The sequence below is a fragment of the Felis catus genome, chromosome A2, assembly GCF_018350175.1.
Source record: "Felis catus isolate Fca126 chromosome A2, F.catus_Fca126_mat1.0, whole genome shotgun sequence".
Classification (NCBI taxonomy): domain Eukaryota; kingdom Metazoa; phylum Chordata; class Mammalia; order Carnivora; family Felidae; genus Felis; species Felis catus.
This window is the reverse complement of record NC_058369.1, coordinates 111902724-111920901: the sequence shown is the minus strand read 5'-3', so window position 1 is coordinate 111920901 and position 18178 is coordinate 111902724. Positions and strand designations below refer to the sequence as shown.

The following is an 18178-nucleotide window of genomic DNA, read 5'->3' as shown; positions in this document are numbered from 1 at the left end:
TTGTCTGTGCTTGTACAGCACCCTATAAATGCCTCCACGGTGGTGCTTTTCAAACTATGGTAAAATAACAGTATATGTGTGTGTATACAGTAATATTTTATTTATATATATACACTATATGTTTATAGAAATATAGTAATATAACATATTAATATTAATAAATAATGATATATTGTTAGGGATATATAAATAATAATATATTATTATTAACATGTAACAATATATTAATATTATATAACTATGTAATTTTTAGTAATATAGTCCAAAATCCACTGTGAGCCCATTTGGGGCAGAAAGGATAATTATTCCACATCTCTTTGTGCCCATATTCCTAACATAGTGATCAATATACCATAAACACCTAATGAATATCTGCTAATGAAAACCCATGTAAACATCACAGCTGCTTGCTACTATGGGGTTTTCTTACCTGCTCAGCTGGCATTTGCACTGTCTTTATGACACCTGACTTTCACTTTCAACTTCTGAACCCTGGTCCCCTTTCAAATTCCTGCCCCTAGAACTAAAGCAGCAACAATATAACACCTATTGTTAATGAAAATAATACCCACAATAAGGATAGGAGTTAATATTTATTGAGCATCAACTATGATTTCAGTCTCTGTTACCCATCACTGTCACAGTGACTGGGCTCTATGTGATACAAAAAGGAGTTTTCTCGAAGGCTGGTCGGCATGGGCCATGCAACTGTCATCCAAAGGGTACTCTAGAATAGAATACTTATTCTAAAAAAAACAATACTTATTCTAAAAAAAAATAATCAAGAAACACCATAGAGAACACTGTACTTCCTTGCTCTGTGAGAGAATCTATACCTTTTCTTTTTAAAATCAAACAATAGTTTTTTTCTTGTGGGTCACAGAGTATCATCTCTAGCCAGGGAGTGCACTTAATTGAATGCAAAACCCTACTGCTTGGAATATTAGCTAATGTTTCAACCTACCTCTGGAATGCAATTAGAGGCAGTAACACCAAGTCACAATTTATCTCAGTGTAACGATTTCTGGCCTATATATATATATATATATATATATATATATATATACGCATACACACACATACACACATACATGCTATTAAAGAATGAGACCAAGAGCTTTCTTCTTCACAATTAATATTTACTAAGTCTCCAGGGCTGAAATTACCTGTCTTTTTCTTCAAGTCTACAATCACAGCTGTAGTTTTTTTTTTTTCCATTACTATAGCAACCACAGGAATGCAAGCATTGTGTTTCCTTCTCTATCCAAAACATATAAAAGGGGCCAAAGTAGCAACAACCACCAAGAGACAGATAAATACCCTAAAAAATGGTCATAATTAAGAATTTACATTTATGGGGGTATTTTGAAAGCACATCTGACTTCAGAGCACTTAGATCATTCAACTATGACAAAATACATATTCATTCAAGTTTATTGAATCAAGATTCATTAGTTTCATTTACAGAGACTTCCCACAGAAGAATCCTAAATTTACCAGTTTTGTCTTTTCGTATAAACAAATGATAGGAAAAAATCTCCTCCATTAAAGTTATAGAGAACTTTCCAAATTACATAAAACAATGTCTTATTTATACCCAAAAGGGAGCTAGAAAAAGACCAAAGTGTAAGAAGTTAATAGGTTGATCCCCAATTTTGTTGTTTATACTTCAAAATCATAGTAATAGTAAGGACATTCCTTCATGCCTACAGTTGTATCTTTAATCTAAATTCATTATAAAGTAACACAAGCACAGTATTTTAAAAAGAACTCAATGGAACTTTCAAACATCTGACTTCCATTCTGTGTATCTATGGTTGTGGCTTTAGAAGTCCTCTGCCCCATTCTGCTATAATAAAACAAATTTTAAGGTGAAAGACCCATGGCATAAATAACATTATTTTTCAATGTAAATCAGTAATTTGAGGTTTTGGACACAGGCACATCTGGAGATTTGGTTCATATATATATTTGGGGAGAAACACAGGGATCATCTATTCTGATCTCTTTTTTCAGAAAAAAGAACTGATGAAGAGATAAAATGATGATAGATAGGTAGACAGATATCCCACTTCTCACAAAGGAGGTTTCCATCATTGACTGTTGTTGTTGTTGTTGTTGTTGTTGTTGTTGTTGTTGTTGAATTTCCAAGGAAGATGGCTACCCTAATTATTTTCTAAGGACAATATGTGCACTAGCTCCGCCAGACTATGTAGGGCTCTTCCTTGGGAGATGGACCCCAACTTCAATATGTATAATTTACTGAGGTAAGTGCTATAATAGACACATTTACAAAGCACAATGGAATCACATAGGATGGGCCCAACTCTTCCTGGAGCAGCTTCAAAGAGGGAGGATTGCTTTCTGTTGGGTGTTAAACACACTGTGTTCACCAGAGGAAGGCATGAATTTTGGCACAGGGAGCCATGGGGAGGAAGTGTGCCAGAAGCAGAAGATGAAGCAGAAAGGGAGCAGGAAACGGGAGAACTAGCAAATAGGTGGTAATTTTAAAAGGATAACTGGGGACATGGATTGCAGTGAGGAGAGACTGTAGAACAGTAAACCAAGGAAGAAGTTAAAGAAGTTATGGTAAAATAGAGGAGATTAATTAGAAAGATATTTAGGAGGGAGACTGTACAGGAGTTAATTGCCTTGGATACATCTAAGAGTCAGTAAAATAAACTAGTTACAAATAACCATGATAACTTCTTTTTGTTGGCATATACTTGACATATAATATTATATTGGTTTCATGTGTACAACATGATGATTCGATATTTGGATATATTGAATAATGATCACCACAGTAAGTATAATTAACATCCATCACCTCACACAGTTACAACTTTCTTTTCTTTAAGATCTACTCTCTTAGTAACTTTCAAATATACGACAACAGTATTATTAACTATAGTCACCATGCTGTATATAACATCCCCATGGCTTATATATTTTATAACTGGAAGTTTGTACCTTTTGACCATCTTCACCTGTGATAACTTCTAATTGGAAAAACATAAAAAGCATAAACAGTGAGTCATATATAAAATTCTAGATTTGTCCTCAAAATTATGTGTCAACTTCTCTATTTTGTAGTATTCTCCACTCTATGCACTCTATCTTTGCTCTCCAATTTACCATTATAGTTAAAATTAGTTTAACACCTTCTCTGACATTTAACTGAAAATGGAAAACACATACCAAAATAGTCTATGTAAAAAAATACCACAAAAAAAAAAATAAATAAACAAGTGATCTCTTCAGTTCTCAAATAAACCAAGAGATTTAAATATGTTATAATTATTTTTCCTTCATCCTTTGACTGCCATTCCTTTTCAGAGAGAAGAAAAACTCTTTAAAAATGTAACAATCTGGACTGCCTGGGTGAGCCAGTTGGTTGAGCATCTGACTCTTGATTTCAGCTCAGGCCATGATCCAGGGTCGTGGGATTGAGCCCTGCGTCAGGCTCCGGGCTAAGCATGGAGCCTACTTGGGATTCTCTCTCTCTCCCTCTGCCCCTCTCCCCTGCTTGTGCTCTCTCTTGCAAATAAAAAAGAAAATGTAGCAATCCAACAAATATAGTTTTAAATATGAAGGAAAGAATAGCAACTCACAATCATATTATTGGGAAAAAATCTACCTCAGTTTTTTTCTAATAAATTCATCTTATTAGGTAGTATGTTAAGAAATAACTATAGCTTGGGACACCTGGGTGACTCAGTCAGTTGAGCGTCCAACTTCGTTTGGCTCAGGTCATGACCTCACAGTCATGAGTTCGAGCCCCATGTCAGGCTCTATGCTGACAGAATCCTTCTTCAGATTCTGTTGTCTCCCTCTCTCTCTGCCTCTCTCCCACTCATGCTCTATCCCTCTCTCTCAAAAATAAATAAATATTAAAAATAAAAAATTTAGAAATAACTATAGCTTTGGAACATGTTACATAACTATGTAATATTACTATAAAAGCTGCTGCCTTGCTAATAAGACAACATAAGACAAAACTATAATCATATTACTTCATTACTATTAAAGCATAAGAAAGAAAACAGCATATTAGAAAGTGTAAGTATCACATTCTCTATATTTCCTTCTTTATTCAATATTATGTTGTTATGATTTATATTGTATGTCATTCAGTTCCTTCGTTTCTAACTGCTGCATTGTAATAGGTCACATCTATTTCATTTCTTGTGCAATTTGCGTGCATTAGATATCTAGGCTTCCTTCACCTCCCTGCTACCACAAATAATACTGTAAGAAATAGACTTAATTTTGCTATGTACTGTAAGATTGCTTTCCAGAATGACCACTTAGGTCTGCACTTTCATTAGCAGTGCAAAAAAAATTATGTCTTCCCACACCTTTGCCTGCATTTGCTAATAACCCCCTTTCTTAATTTCTGCCATTCTGAGTGAATTGAATGATGATTATTGATATATGAATTTTCACCTCTTGCATTACTAGTAAGTTTGAGCATCTCTTCATATACTTGAAAGCCATTCATAGCTCCCCTTCTATGAATTGCCTAGTCACGCTAGTTACCCATTTTGCAACTTTGTTTCCTGTTTTATATACTTATTATATAAATTAAAGTCACAGGTGCACATAAACTCCTCACATTTTACATAGATAACTGAGTATTTTAAGTATGTTACTAAGTATACAAAGCACCTGACTGTGAATAGGTTTGCAAAGTACTTTTCTTTCCTTTCTAATTTAACCTAACAATTGTAAGGCATTATTTATCAGAAACTTTATTCTTCAATATTCACATCACCTGAGAATTTACACTAAGTGAAAAATTCAATTGAAATGAGAATCTATAGGCAGAGCATCAAGAATCTCTAAAATTTCCACAGTAGCAGAAATGTGAAGTAAATTCTACTAGAACAGTATGGTAGAACATACTGTTACCAATAAAATTACAGTTACAAAGGTTGTATAATAATTCACTTCAGAAATACCTATTGAGTGCTTATGGAGGACCAAGCGCCACATTAGATGCAAGGAATACAGACATTACATTTTGGCTCCACACAAAGAGCTCATCATCTAGTTAAGAGAAAATACATGCAAACAATTATTAAAGATTCCTTGCATCCTGTATAGACATGCTTATGCACAATGTGCTATAAGATATAAGAGCTCAGATGACAAGAAACCTGCGCCAGGTGAAAGGGAAGTGCTTTGAAGGGGAGTCTAAAGGTAGGCTGAGTTGTAAGGGACATATGTTTGTCAAGTGCCCCAGCAGAGGAGAGAGACTGCCCTCTGGGAAGAAAAAGAAAACATATGCAAAGGCACTGAGGTGTGAAGGGAACATCTTGGGAATTCCCCACTGTTCCTTACTACTACAATCCTAGATATGTAACCAAGTCTTGCTGGAGTGAGATTCGAGGCTAGGGAGATATGCAGGAGGCATGTGATGAAAGATTTTTATGTCCTTCTGTGGAGGCCTCCAGATACTGGGCACATAAGTAACAGAGGCTTATAAACTCAAATATCAGGCATTGGCCTGGGGGTTGGGGATGTGGTAGTGTACAGGACAGACAAGCCTCTGTCGAAGGGTGTAAAGTGAAGAACTGACAATCCTATCTGATATTTTCTATGGTTAGTCTAGGTGCAGTGTGGAATTAAGAGCAGGAACTGAAGCACAGAGGCTAGTTACATTACTACTACAATACACCAGACCGAAACTAAAGCAAAAAAAGTATTTATGATATAATTATGGGAAGTAAAATATGCAGATACAAAGTTGTGGTAATTAGCATAACCACCTTTTGAAGAGTATTTCCCAGTATAAAAACTTTCAAGTGAATGGTCTAATTCTTCCAGTAGTCTCTGAGAATAATATGATGATTGCCTCCATTTTTTAGGCGGATACTGAGCACCGTATCCAAGGCAAACAGCCAGGGGATGGAAGAAAAGGGATGCTATCGTAATTCACTTGGTTTGATATCCATCAAACGTTTAATGAATAACCTGCGCTATGTGTCTGACACTAAGAGAAGGGGCAGAGTGGGGGATTCCACCAAAGTAAAGCCTTCTTCCCACAAGAGTCTGCAGTCTAGAGAAAGAAACCAGTAAGTGAATAGCCAATTACAATGCAGTACAATTGGTGTGCTGATCAGGGCTAAGCCAGAACTGCCTGTCCACTCAGAAATGTGTGAAGTATAATAAAGACATAAAGCCAAATAAGGAAGGAAAATCCATTGCACGAAGGGTGGCAGTGCTGGAATTTGTGTGTTTTCTTAAAAGTCACTTAATGTTGTTACGATGACACTCTACAAGGCTAAGGTCAGACAAAGGAAAGAGAATAATCATCAAACCCCGAGCAAAGATGACTTCATGGCAGTCATTTCTTTCCTTTCTATTAACAGAGCTCACGGAAACTGTGTGGTAAGTCACAGGTAAATATTTGAAACAAAGGAGATAGCTATGTAGAATTTCCCTCAGCTTAAAGCTAAGTGTTTAATAATCAATACCAGGAAACAGACTCAAGAGGTGAAACATAGTAAAATATCAAGAACTAAAGAAACTGGATCAGATGACACTGTTTACAGTAAAGGATAAACATGTCAAATTGGACTTAATTACCAATGATGCCTACAGTTTTGCCAGCTGCATCATAATTCAAATCACTCCTCCACTTCTTCACCGAAATATGTTTGAGAATTTGTTTTGTGATACATGAGAACCTCATGTAACAAGTGCCAACTCCAGACTGAGTTTAAAAAAGAAAAAAACAAATTCATTTTTCATATTGCATGAAGACATATTATCCACAATATGCTCAAGTAAATTAAGAATTAGGGTATTTGCCTGTTAAATATAAATTGTTAGTTTGGGTGTGGGGGGAACTATGGGTAAGGGTGGTTGGGGCGACGGCCTGGAAGATCAAACCATTATTTTATCATTACATTACTATGTAGGTTTTGTCTTAGTACATACTACATATCGATCAGAATGTTCATCAGGTACAAGTCTGAGGGACAATATCTTTTTTGTCTTTAAGGAGGCCATGGTGGATTTTGGACAGAACGCTGGATTTGAATCTGGAAAGTCTATGTTTTGGTCTACTTCTTGCCAGCTGTGTGTCCTTGGGCAAGGCACTTAATAGCTCTGAAATCCAAATTCCTCGGGCAATTTCACATAAAGTTGTTGTGATGTTTAAGTGAGATAACATGTGCCAGCATTTGCAAAACAATAAAATGCCACATAAATATCAGTTATTTATTACCCTACGTGTAATTGTAAATGGCATTACTAAACTCTAATCAAAACCAAAACAGAGTTAAGTTTAAAAAAAAATTCTTGACTAGAAGCAGGCTTTATCTGCTTTCATTACCTTGTCACCTCATAATATTCGTGTTGAAGCTTTTTTTTTGGTTGTTGTTGTTGAAGATGTAGGGTCATAATTGATGGGCTCCAACGGAACACAATCCAGAACTTTGGAGAACAAGGAAAAGATTAACATTTTTCAAGTGCTGCAGGGAAACTCTAGTAATTAAAGAGTGTACTTTCTGAGAATTTTGATACTCAAAATCCCTACATAATTAACTATTCCTCTGTCCATTTTTGGTTTGGGTTAGTAATTTTATCCTCTTCTTAAGGGAGAGAAACAAAGGTTAAGTGACTTATACAAAGTTCACGCTAGAAACAATCTTTAGATCTTCAGACTCTGAATCCAGGCCTTTATTAGCTATGTCACAATAAACCTTTCAAGTTGCCAAGACTCAGATAAAACCTTCACATCAGCCCATTTGTGCCATTGTTCCTTTATCTGTTGTGCCTACTTGAAATATTACCTTGTTTCATAACAGATCGAGATAGTGACCTAAAGCAGGCACATATTCCTTCCACTAACACTTCTGTTACCTTGAGAGATTCAAGCCACATCTAAAAAGCCTCAATGAGAAAACTTTCTGTGAAGCAAAATGGCAAATAAAGCATTTCTAAGCATTACATAGAGGAAAAAATTTAGGTAAAGGTTTTTTTTCTCATTAGCCTTATAATTAGCAAGTTGAAGTTCTGACAGGGGTAACACTAATTGTTTCCTTGAGTTCTATGATACGCCTATTTAGGGTAAAATACATTTTCTCTGGTTACTACGTAAGTATTTCCATTATAGTCTGAGATAAAAACAGCAACAACAGTAATAATACCTGTAATTACACAGCATATACTGTGTGTCATACACTGTCCTATGTATTATATTACCTCATTGTCCCTACATATCACCAACACTATCTGTAAAAGTAGCCCACTGTTACCCTTCAGGTAACAACAATAATCTTTAGGAAACTCTGAAGCAGCTCCTAAAAGAGATACAAGTTTCACCCTCCTAGCAAAACCACCATCTAGAAAACAAGCAGAACAATTTTAATCCCCTCTAGTGTCGTCAGGGGATTTAGTACCAAGAGGGAGGAGACATTCTGAGAAACAAAATTTTGTGAGCAACATACGAAAGAAATTTCTTTCCAGATAATATACAAATGAAAACCGAACTTTTCCTGCCCAAATTGAGGGAGGTCAATGAAATCCTGCTTACCCCAAGCGCAAAAGGCCTTTTGCAGCAGATAGATTTTTGCTAAGTGTTAGCAGAATCATTCACATTGAAAAAACATCTGCTTCCCAAAAATTGCACTTATTTGTGCCATAGAAAATAGGAAGAGAAATAACCAGGGCCAGTAGAAATACAGGCACAATAGCTCGATGCTTCACAGATGGCATCTGAGCAAATGCAGACATAAACAAAGCACTCTGCAATGAGGATATGGGCTCAGGTTCAAGGAAGTGATCAGCATGTGGGTCTGGAAGATGTGCAGGGCAGTACAGATCATGGGAGTGAAGACCCAAAGCCAGGGAAACGGCGGGAGGGGGTCTTGTATGATCATGTTCTCCAACACTATTCCAGCGTGAGCAGGTCAACGGCAGGCTGTTTGCTGTTTTGTTTTGATTTGTTTTAACTTAAAAGCTAAATTTGGTTGTTTAAAAAATGGTCTACTATGAATTCAATTCATCTCTAGGCAGTCTTTTGTTGAACGCATGAATCTGCTGTGAGAGGCTGCCTCTCTCTGTCTTGTCAGGAAGAATTCCCCAGCCTGTTGTGACCAACCAAAGTTGTGCCCACCATTTTGAGAGGTCCATACGGGGGCAGAGCAGGCAGCAGCCCTTTTGACAAAAGTACTTTTCTTGAATCTGCACACCCTTCTTGTTTATAGCCTGAGCACAGAGCATGAAGAGAGAGCAGGAGGGATTACTTGTACTAACCCCATAACCCTTCACAGAGCAAAAGGCAGCAATTACAGCACAAAAGCAAATGCACATGAGCCTGACCTAATTCCGAAGCAGTTTTAATTAACTTATAAACTAGACTTGAAATCACACCCAATCTCAACAGAATTATAACAATACTATTTTTAATTCCAGACCACTGTGTTGAATCTAGAAATGAAGGGAAAGGGCACAGTTTGTCTTTTGAACTGGCCAAATACTGCTGATAGGAAAGTAAAATAATTCCAAAATAGGAATCACAAAACTTTTTCTATAATTATTAAAGGCTGTATCAGAGCATAAAGCTCCAGTTACTTAATTCCATTAAGTATCTACTTGACAAGGCTAAATGCAGGCGAAGTACATCATTGTTGCTACTTAAAATAAGATGAAATGTTAAGCTCTTTAGACATTACAAAGCAGTGGAGCCCGATTTTCATACTTATAACTCGATATGACTATTTCCACAGAATAAGAACCCGGCTTAAGTTGTGTAATCATTTCAAAGGTCCCAATGTCTACTTCCTGGCTCTCTTCTCACCTCTCAAATGTCAAAAACACATTTCCTGACACAGCTGAGATGCATGCCAGCTCCCTGTCAATGAAAAGTAAGAATGAGAACTTTGACACGATGGCCATCAACAGCCCTCTGTGGACGCCACTGTTTGGAACCTGTTTCTCTCTCTGGTGATGAAACATCTTGGTCTGGTGCCTCTACTCTCAGTTCTACATCCTTTTCAAGCAATCGTGTCTTTGTGGGACTTTTCAAGATTCCAAACAAGCCATGTAATTTGTCTCTACTCTCAGCCACTACTTGGTTTTGGAACACAAAACCATTTCTTAAGATGATCAGGCACCAAAATAATCAAACCCTTAATTGTCTAGCATTCCTGTAATTCTGCAGTGACTGGAAACCCAAAAGAAAATACATACCCGGGGAAATAATACAATATGTAAATTTTAAGCTTACTGGAAGTTTAGGAATCAAATGATAAATAATGGAAAATTGAATTAGGACAAAAGTAATGTCAGGGATAAGTAGGGTTGTACCATTTTGCCTTGCCATTTTATTTAGTGAACTCAGTGTTTATTCACAATAACTAGCATATAAGTATTCAATAAATATTTGCTGTTAGCATTTATAGTAGTGATTGAGGATCCAGGTATCTCTAAACAGGAATGAAAACAAAAGCAGAAAGAGAAATATATACTACTACATATAATATGAATTTAAAAATATTTAGGGCAGAGAGTTCTTCTGAGGAGATATTCCTTGGAAAAAATACTGTGCGCATGGTGAAAGGCAGCAGCTACACTTTGTGGTCAGCACAGCATAAGATATAAAGATACTGAGTCACTATGTTACACAACTGAAACTAATAGTGTATATCAACTCCACTCAAATTCAGAAATGTTTTAAATAATAATAATGAAAAAAATACTGTTATCAGTGGAAAACTCCATGGAGAAGAGATCCTGTCTTCTTGTTCTCTGTTTAAGTCTGAATAAATGGGAATAACGTCTGCCACATTTAAGACACTAAAAATATACTGAATGAATGAAAGAATGAATGAATGCAATCACTCATACTAAAACTTCCCTGTGAGATTCACAACACACATGTGCTAATCAAAGTCCCTAAGAAGTCCTGCTGTAAAAGAAGTCTATTTACTTTCTTTTTTAACCTACAATTTTTAAAATTTATTTGGCACAGAACACTTTTTCTTTTTTGGATGGGGGACTACTCATATTTCAGGGAGCTGATATATAAAGAAATGTATCTAAGGACTAGAAATTAAGGAACTACCCAGTAAGTGCAGCATACTGACCCCAAACATAAAGATACAATTTGTATCCTCAAAGAGCTCAGAGTCACACAGTAAAGACTGATATATTATCTATGAGATATATATATATATATATATATCATTATGATAAAAGACCAAGATGAAACATGCTATATTTATTATAAATATTTAAATATATTTTATATACACATTTTGTATACTACTATAAATGTTATATTAGTATAAACATATTAGTATAATATGTTAATAACTACTGTACTTTACTGTTACAATCTATCATAAAATATTAATATTGTGATCATATAATAGTATTAGACTAATATAACGTAAATGTTATTGAAGGTTAGAGGCTCTTGTGGTAAAACCAACTCACAGAGAGAGAGTAACAGGAGCAAACAATTTTTTTTAATGTTCATTTATTTTTGAGCGTGCGCGCGCACATGAGAGAGAGAAAGAGAGAGAAAGAGCAGGGGGTGAGGGGCAGAGAAAGAAGGGGACAGAGGATCCGAAGTGGGCTCTGTACTGACAGCAGACAGCCCGATGCAGGGTTCGAACTCACACACTGTGAGATCATGACCTGAGCCAAAGTTGGATGCTTAACCAACTGAGCCACCCAGGTGCCCCAGAGCAAACAATTTTTTTTTTTAAATGAACTCTCAGTTTAATGTAAGATTTTAGTAAATTGAATATGTAAAAATTAAAGAGAATTCTCATTTCCCTTCTAAATCTTCCCACTTTTCCATTATGTACAAAATCACCTTGACATCAGATCATTCCAATGAATCTTTTATCATGTATGAGTCATAGCATCTTATCTCAGTAGGGTTAGCTAGCCATCAGTTAGTATAAATTCTCATTCACAAGATGACAAAAGAAACACCTAGTAAATTATTCTTTTCTTCTTTGCTCATGCTATACATAATATTGTTCCAAAAAATTTCAAAAAAGCTTACACAAACATATTTTCCAACATTACTCAGGTAAAGCTGAAACTAAAAGTTGGAGACATTCCGAAAGTGTCAAGCACTTTTCTGATGCTCAAAAAAGATAGCGAGTCTCAATCATATGCTATCTCTAAAAGTGTTACTCTGTTATTTTGTTTTTAATCACTGTTGAAAATCCTAATGTAACAACACCTTTATAAAAAGGAATTAGGGCTTGGACGTAGCCAAAAGTGAAAAGCAGAATTCTGGTCCTGGTAGAGGTAGACACATGTACAGGTAATAATAACAAATACCAATAATAAAGTCCACACAGCTTACAACACATGTCCTGAGAAAGCCCCCCACGAGATAGAAGAAAACAAATCTTTGTTCATCCAATGAGCAATTATATTCTAGATGGAGTATTTGAACGTTTACATCCATGACACCATGTAGTCCAACAATATTTACAAGTTCACATGATACCTCGATTAAAAGTACGAACACTGGGGTTTAAAGAACAAGACTGACCATTTCCAAATATTCTCCTCACCCTCTCCAAAACAACCAAATCGACAAGCATTATGAATTAACCCACACTAGAACTATGGCTTGAGCATTAGATAGACCACACTCCAAGTTCAAATCATACCTAAGTTAGAAGAAAGATAAAACACATTCCAGCAGGGTTTGCACCATGTGTCCACCCCTGAAACCAGCCTGTGGATACAGAAAACAATGATGGGGAAACTGAAAAGGATCTGTGAAAGGGCAGAGGATATACTTAGAGGACACACAGGCAAAATATCCACAGAAAAAGGAAGTGAAACAATAAATGCAAAAATGATGTCAACAGGTACAGACTTGGTAGTTCATGAGCCTGGCAAAAGGGAAGGAGGTTGCAAAGTCAGGGGATCAGAAGTAGTGAAACCCGTGTGTAGAAACTTCTGAAATTCCAGAGGTGGGGGATGACGATGTGAGAGGATACAGAGTTTGGGCTTGTTTCACTGAATTACATAGTTTGTGTCATGAGGCCACCCACAGTAGGATGCATTTTCAACTATGGCCCCAGTCAGGAATCGGGAGAAGTAAAACATTCCCATACCTCACTCCAATCATAGCAGAGGTATATGATCACAGAACAGACTCTCCAGTTAGAAGTTGACCTGCAGTATTGAACAAATGAGGGAAGTCAATGCTTGAGTAATAATAATTCATAAGATATTCTGCAGGGCTTATGAAGGGGGAAAATAAAAACTTCCATAGTAATGGTATTGATCCATATTGAGAGATCTTAGACCAGTTGCAGGGGCAGAGATAAAGTATCTTCTGCAAATAGAAACAGGGTCACTGAAACAAAGGAAAAAGGCACACAAGCACATGAGATAAGCAAAATTGGGAACACACAGAAGATCATAACTACCTGTGTAAGACCAGAACTGAACAATTCTCTTATCCATACTCTCTTACCCATATCCATTTTCACCAAGTCCCTGAACAAAATGACTTGAGGTTTACAGTATTTCTCCTGTAAGTTGTTATATAATAATATTTAGATTAACTGAATAGAAATCTGTATTGTTCTTACCATAATTCAGTCATCCTCAAAGATTATGCATATCACCTTCATGAAGTTCTTGATTAAAGAATGTTTCTAAGTACTTATATTCAGATGTCTGGGGCTGTGTGAATTCTACCTCATTACTACAATCATATTTTGGGGCCCAAGGTCAGGAAAACCAGTTAAGTTACACCCTTTAAGAAATATACCTTAGCCACATTTGTTTGTTTCCATGTGTTACATGTGACACCTTGACTCATTAAGAATTTTAACTGAAATGGAGGGCAGCTAGTTTTGCAGAAAACAGGTAATGATGTGAACAAATTTATTTCCATGTATTTGTTATGTATCCAATTACAGACACCTATTTTAAGTTCGTAAGATAAAGATATTTCTTTGTTTTCATGCAGTAACATTTCATGCAAGGGATTGAATGAAGGGTCTATTTCCAGGAGACTGTTTTTGCCATTGAAAACTCTGTCTTCTTCAGGCATCTGCTGAATGATGCATTAGCAGGAGCTACAAGGATCACATTGTTTCACACCAAATAGCCTCTACACTTTGATTCATATATCACACATGTTCTGTTTCTTACATTTCTGTTTTCACACCCACTACCTAAGTGCAAAGGGATTTGAAGACAAGTACCACAGTTTTCTAACTTTCAGCTGCTTTGGTTGTATTGATGGAGGAAGTTATGGAACATGTAGAAAATAGAATCAAGATTAAGGAGATCATATTTCTGTTTTATGCCCTGTGATACAGTGAAGTTCACCAAGTAACAATTACTCAAAACATTCATTTTAGATCATTTAGCTTCACTGAAAATCCCTTAAGTTGGCAAACACAACTTTTAAAAAAGATATTTATTTTAGAGAAGAGAGAGCCAGAGGTGCGACTTCATGGAATGTGAAGAAGGCTATCAATAACAATAAATGATTGTCATATAAGAGAAATTGATATATAAGTCTCCATATCTTTTAAGAAAGTCAGAATATGGAAGTAAGCTTAACTCACTCCAGGAAAGTTCATTTCTTATAGATACTGAGATATAATAATGAGGATGGTTACACACTTTTCTTAATGGTGTTCAAAAATACATGTGCGTTCCACTAATGAGTCCTGAAATCTTCAGTAGTTACACTGCCCAGTGATTCCCAGATTCTAAAAAATTAATTAAACAGATAACCTTAGGGAGTCTTGTCTAATACTATTAATGCACCTTTTATAAATTACTTTAGGTAAGTTCCTGATCCACCAAGTGAATAGGTAACCCATGTTCAACTCCCTAATAGAACAGAAATAATAGAACTAATTTTATAATGAAACGGACCCAAGTAACCAAATAACTAAACCCTTTCATTCTACAGAGGATGGAAATAAGGCTAGAAAATATTACAGACCTTTTCAATACCTTTTCAATACCTAATACAGACCTTTTCAATAGTGGTAGTAACTAATTCTGTATAGCCCAGGAACCTGGTTTCCAAGTCGATGGCTTTTGCCACTATATCTCATTTGCCACTTTATCTGAAACTACAAATTTGTTATTTTTGTCAGATCTACCTTGAAGGCAAGCCTCCTAACCTCCAAAGTGCCTGTAAAGAGACTTGAGTATCTGTTCTCATGCCACTGCACAAAGTTTTCTGCATAATTTTTTAATGACCACCGTGGAGCACGTAGAGTGAAACTATAAAAGCAGTACTGTATTGATGTTAACAAAGTGAGAATGAGAAAAATCAAATAGAAAGGCAAGGGGTGACTTAGGCACAAATTAAATCAAGTTTATGAAGGAACAAGTGAGACAGTGACCAGAGAACAGAGAGAACAATGCCTAAAACATAGAAAGCACTAAATCAATATTTGTAAATCAATCAGGAGAGGGATAGAGAGTAAATAGTATCCACAAAGGATAAACATGTGGAGTCTTGTCCACCTCCTTTTATCTTTCTATCCTAATTCACAATTCCTACTTTTAGCAACAGTTTGCCATCCAGTGAACACCTACCTACCATGTTACTCTGCTCCACCAGATTCTACTTTTCATTTGTCCTTAGCAAAAGTACTCCTGGAACACAGCTTAGCACTCTTATCTTTATTCAACTACATTCTAGTTTTCAACTTAATCAGAAAGCTGAACAACCTATCAGAAGCATTGTCTAGTGGACCCAAAGACATTTAGACTGTTCAATGAAAAAAATGCTTTGAAAACATATTTTTGACTAAGTAGGAAAAGATTCCATACGTATATTTGTTATATATATATACGCACATGCATATACGAATCTGGCCACAGCAAGTAGATGGAGAATAAAATGCTAAATATCATTTAGCATTCAATGCCACTTACCCATGTTATCACCATTCCAAATGATTCTAAACAAAGACTGACATAAAACAAAAACAAAAATCTAATGTTTCCAAGCAAGGGCTTAATTAAAATAAAAAGCTGGTCTTCAAAAATCATTGACAGTAAGCACTAGGGCTTTTGATGGATAGAACATTTGACTTTAAAGAAATATAAATTCTACACAGAAACTCTTCAGTATGTCAAAGAATAAAGTCAAAATTCCACTGTTCTGATTCATGAAATCCTTAAAGCATTTTCTAGGCATTACACATGCAGATACCCATGATGCTTTCCTCAAGTAATCACTGACCACTAAGCCACCTGGAAAAGAAGGAAGACAATAACTCTTAAAAAGGAGAAGATCTTATCACAAAGGGAGGCCAGATGAAAGTTCAAAAAGAAGGGAAAAGACTATCAACATCAGCAAAGCTGTGCTTAAAGGCAACTCCATCAGTATTGACTTGTCTAAGATCATCTAAGAAGCTACACTGTTAGCATCTTTCTTAGACCCCTTGTATTATTAAAACAAAATTTGAAATTGATTTTTAATGTTTCTTTTTGTTTTTAATAAAGTTTTCTGGTGATTCAGAAAAAAAAGAGTACAGTGCAGTGTCCCTTGCCTTCTCCCCCAAAACAAGCACAGGATCCAGACCAGTCTCTGCCATTTCCCAACACAAGACAAGAACCCAGACATCAGTAACTAACTACAAAGGAAAGGTCTTCGATGTTAGGTCATCTTGGATAGCACATGTCTGTGGAGGGAACTGATATACCAATACCTGTATTTTCTTTTGTGAACAGTGACTGGGGAGTCTAAGCATACCTAAAGTTATCTAGCCTCTTTAGATTTGTTTATTTTATTTAAAGAGAGATTTCCTAGCTTCTGAGTCATTTGTATTAAGCCATATATATCTCGCCATATTTATGTTTAACCAAAAAAGGTACATAGGTACAAAGAAATTTCATTCCTGCCACTTGAAAAACCTAAAACCATCTGGTTAGAGCTATACATTTACTTTATAATTAGTATTTGATGAAGAATTACAAAGAGACCTATCTAGTCTGAAAGGTAATTCTTTGCTATGGTCTTTCCACATTTCACATGTCACCATAGTTTTTCCTAATGCATAAAATACTTTTATTTATTTGAAAAATAGCACAATTCTCATTCATAAAAAGTAGTCTTACACGTAATTCATAGGGTCCAACAAATACACATACCAACTGAATACCTGAAAAACAGCTGACATTACCTAGGTCTTTTATCAAAAGGCTCCTGATTGATTTTTAAAAGGTATGCCCCAAAGCATCTTGCAAGTAATAAGGCTACAGCAATCTCCTGCATAATAGACACAGCAAATCCTGCTAAATCCTACCTTTAAATCAAATATTTGCATTTAGCACACATGTTCTTGTCAGTGAATGTTCAGTTCTCAGAAACATAATCTAAATGGAATTCCGACAACTGAGGACATATGCCTATGGGGAACCTGTATAAGTGCAGAGGACTTACAGCAGTGCCTTCAAAACCACTTTAATGTAATCATTGGAATTATTTTTTTCTTTTTTTTTTTTTTTTTGCCTTAACAACATATATGAGATGTTTTTAAAAATTAGACAGTGGAAGACAGAATGGTTCATATACAACCTGTGCTCTAATGTCCCTCAGTTTTGCATGAGAGCCATTCTTAAGGAGAAAAAACTGACAAAGCGAGAACTGACAGAATAAAGAAAATACAAAGCCTTGATTCTTCCCCTCTGGATATCTAGGATCCCATATGATACCACATGCTCCTCAGTTCTTGATTTTCAAAGAAAGGAATGTGTATCTTATCATGTGGTCTCTATATCCAGGCACAAAATTATGTTACTATGTGATTTAATTTAATTCCCTTGTTTGAAGTTACCTGAAATGAATTACTTATTAAAATTTTATATTTGCTTTTGACTATTTCTACTGCATTTTTTTTAGTAGTAGGAAAACAGAATTTTTGTTTTCTTATTAACCTGGTGAGGAGTTAGCTACACCTAGAGAGACCTCACAGCAGTGAGTGGATAGCAATTAGGTACCAATTGAACCTTTTAAAAAGGAAGAGTCTTTCCAAATCCAAGAATTCCAAAATCTTGTTTAAAAATATATAATCCCATGGGGCACCTGGGTGGCTTAGTCGGTTGAGCGTCCGACTTCAGTTCAGGTCATGATCTCACAGTTCGTGAGTTCGAGCCCCGCGTCGGGCTCTGTGCTGGCAGCTTGGAGCCTGGA

General features: G+C 35.9%; 1 long non-coding RNA gene across 1 annotated transcript in view; it reads right to left on the bottom strand.

Annotated features, from left to right (window-relative positions):
* The window catches only part of LOC123383897, a 98020-nt gene that overhangs the window by 65574 nt on the left and 14268 nt on the right, over positions 1-18178 (bottom strand). Inside the window, exons 2-3 of the long non-coding RNA XR_006594258.1 lie at positions 13110-13170; positions 7346-7446 (exon numbers count right to left, since the gene is read on the bottom strand). This is a non-coding gene — a long non-coding RNA (uncharacterized LOC123383897). The remainder of the gene's footprint in view (positions 1-7345; positions 7447-13109; positions 13171-18178) is intronic.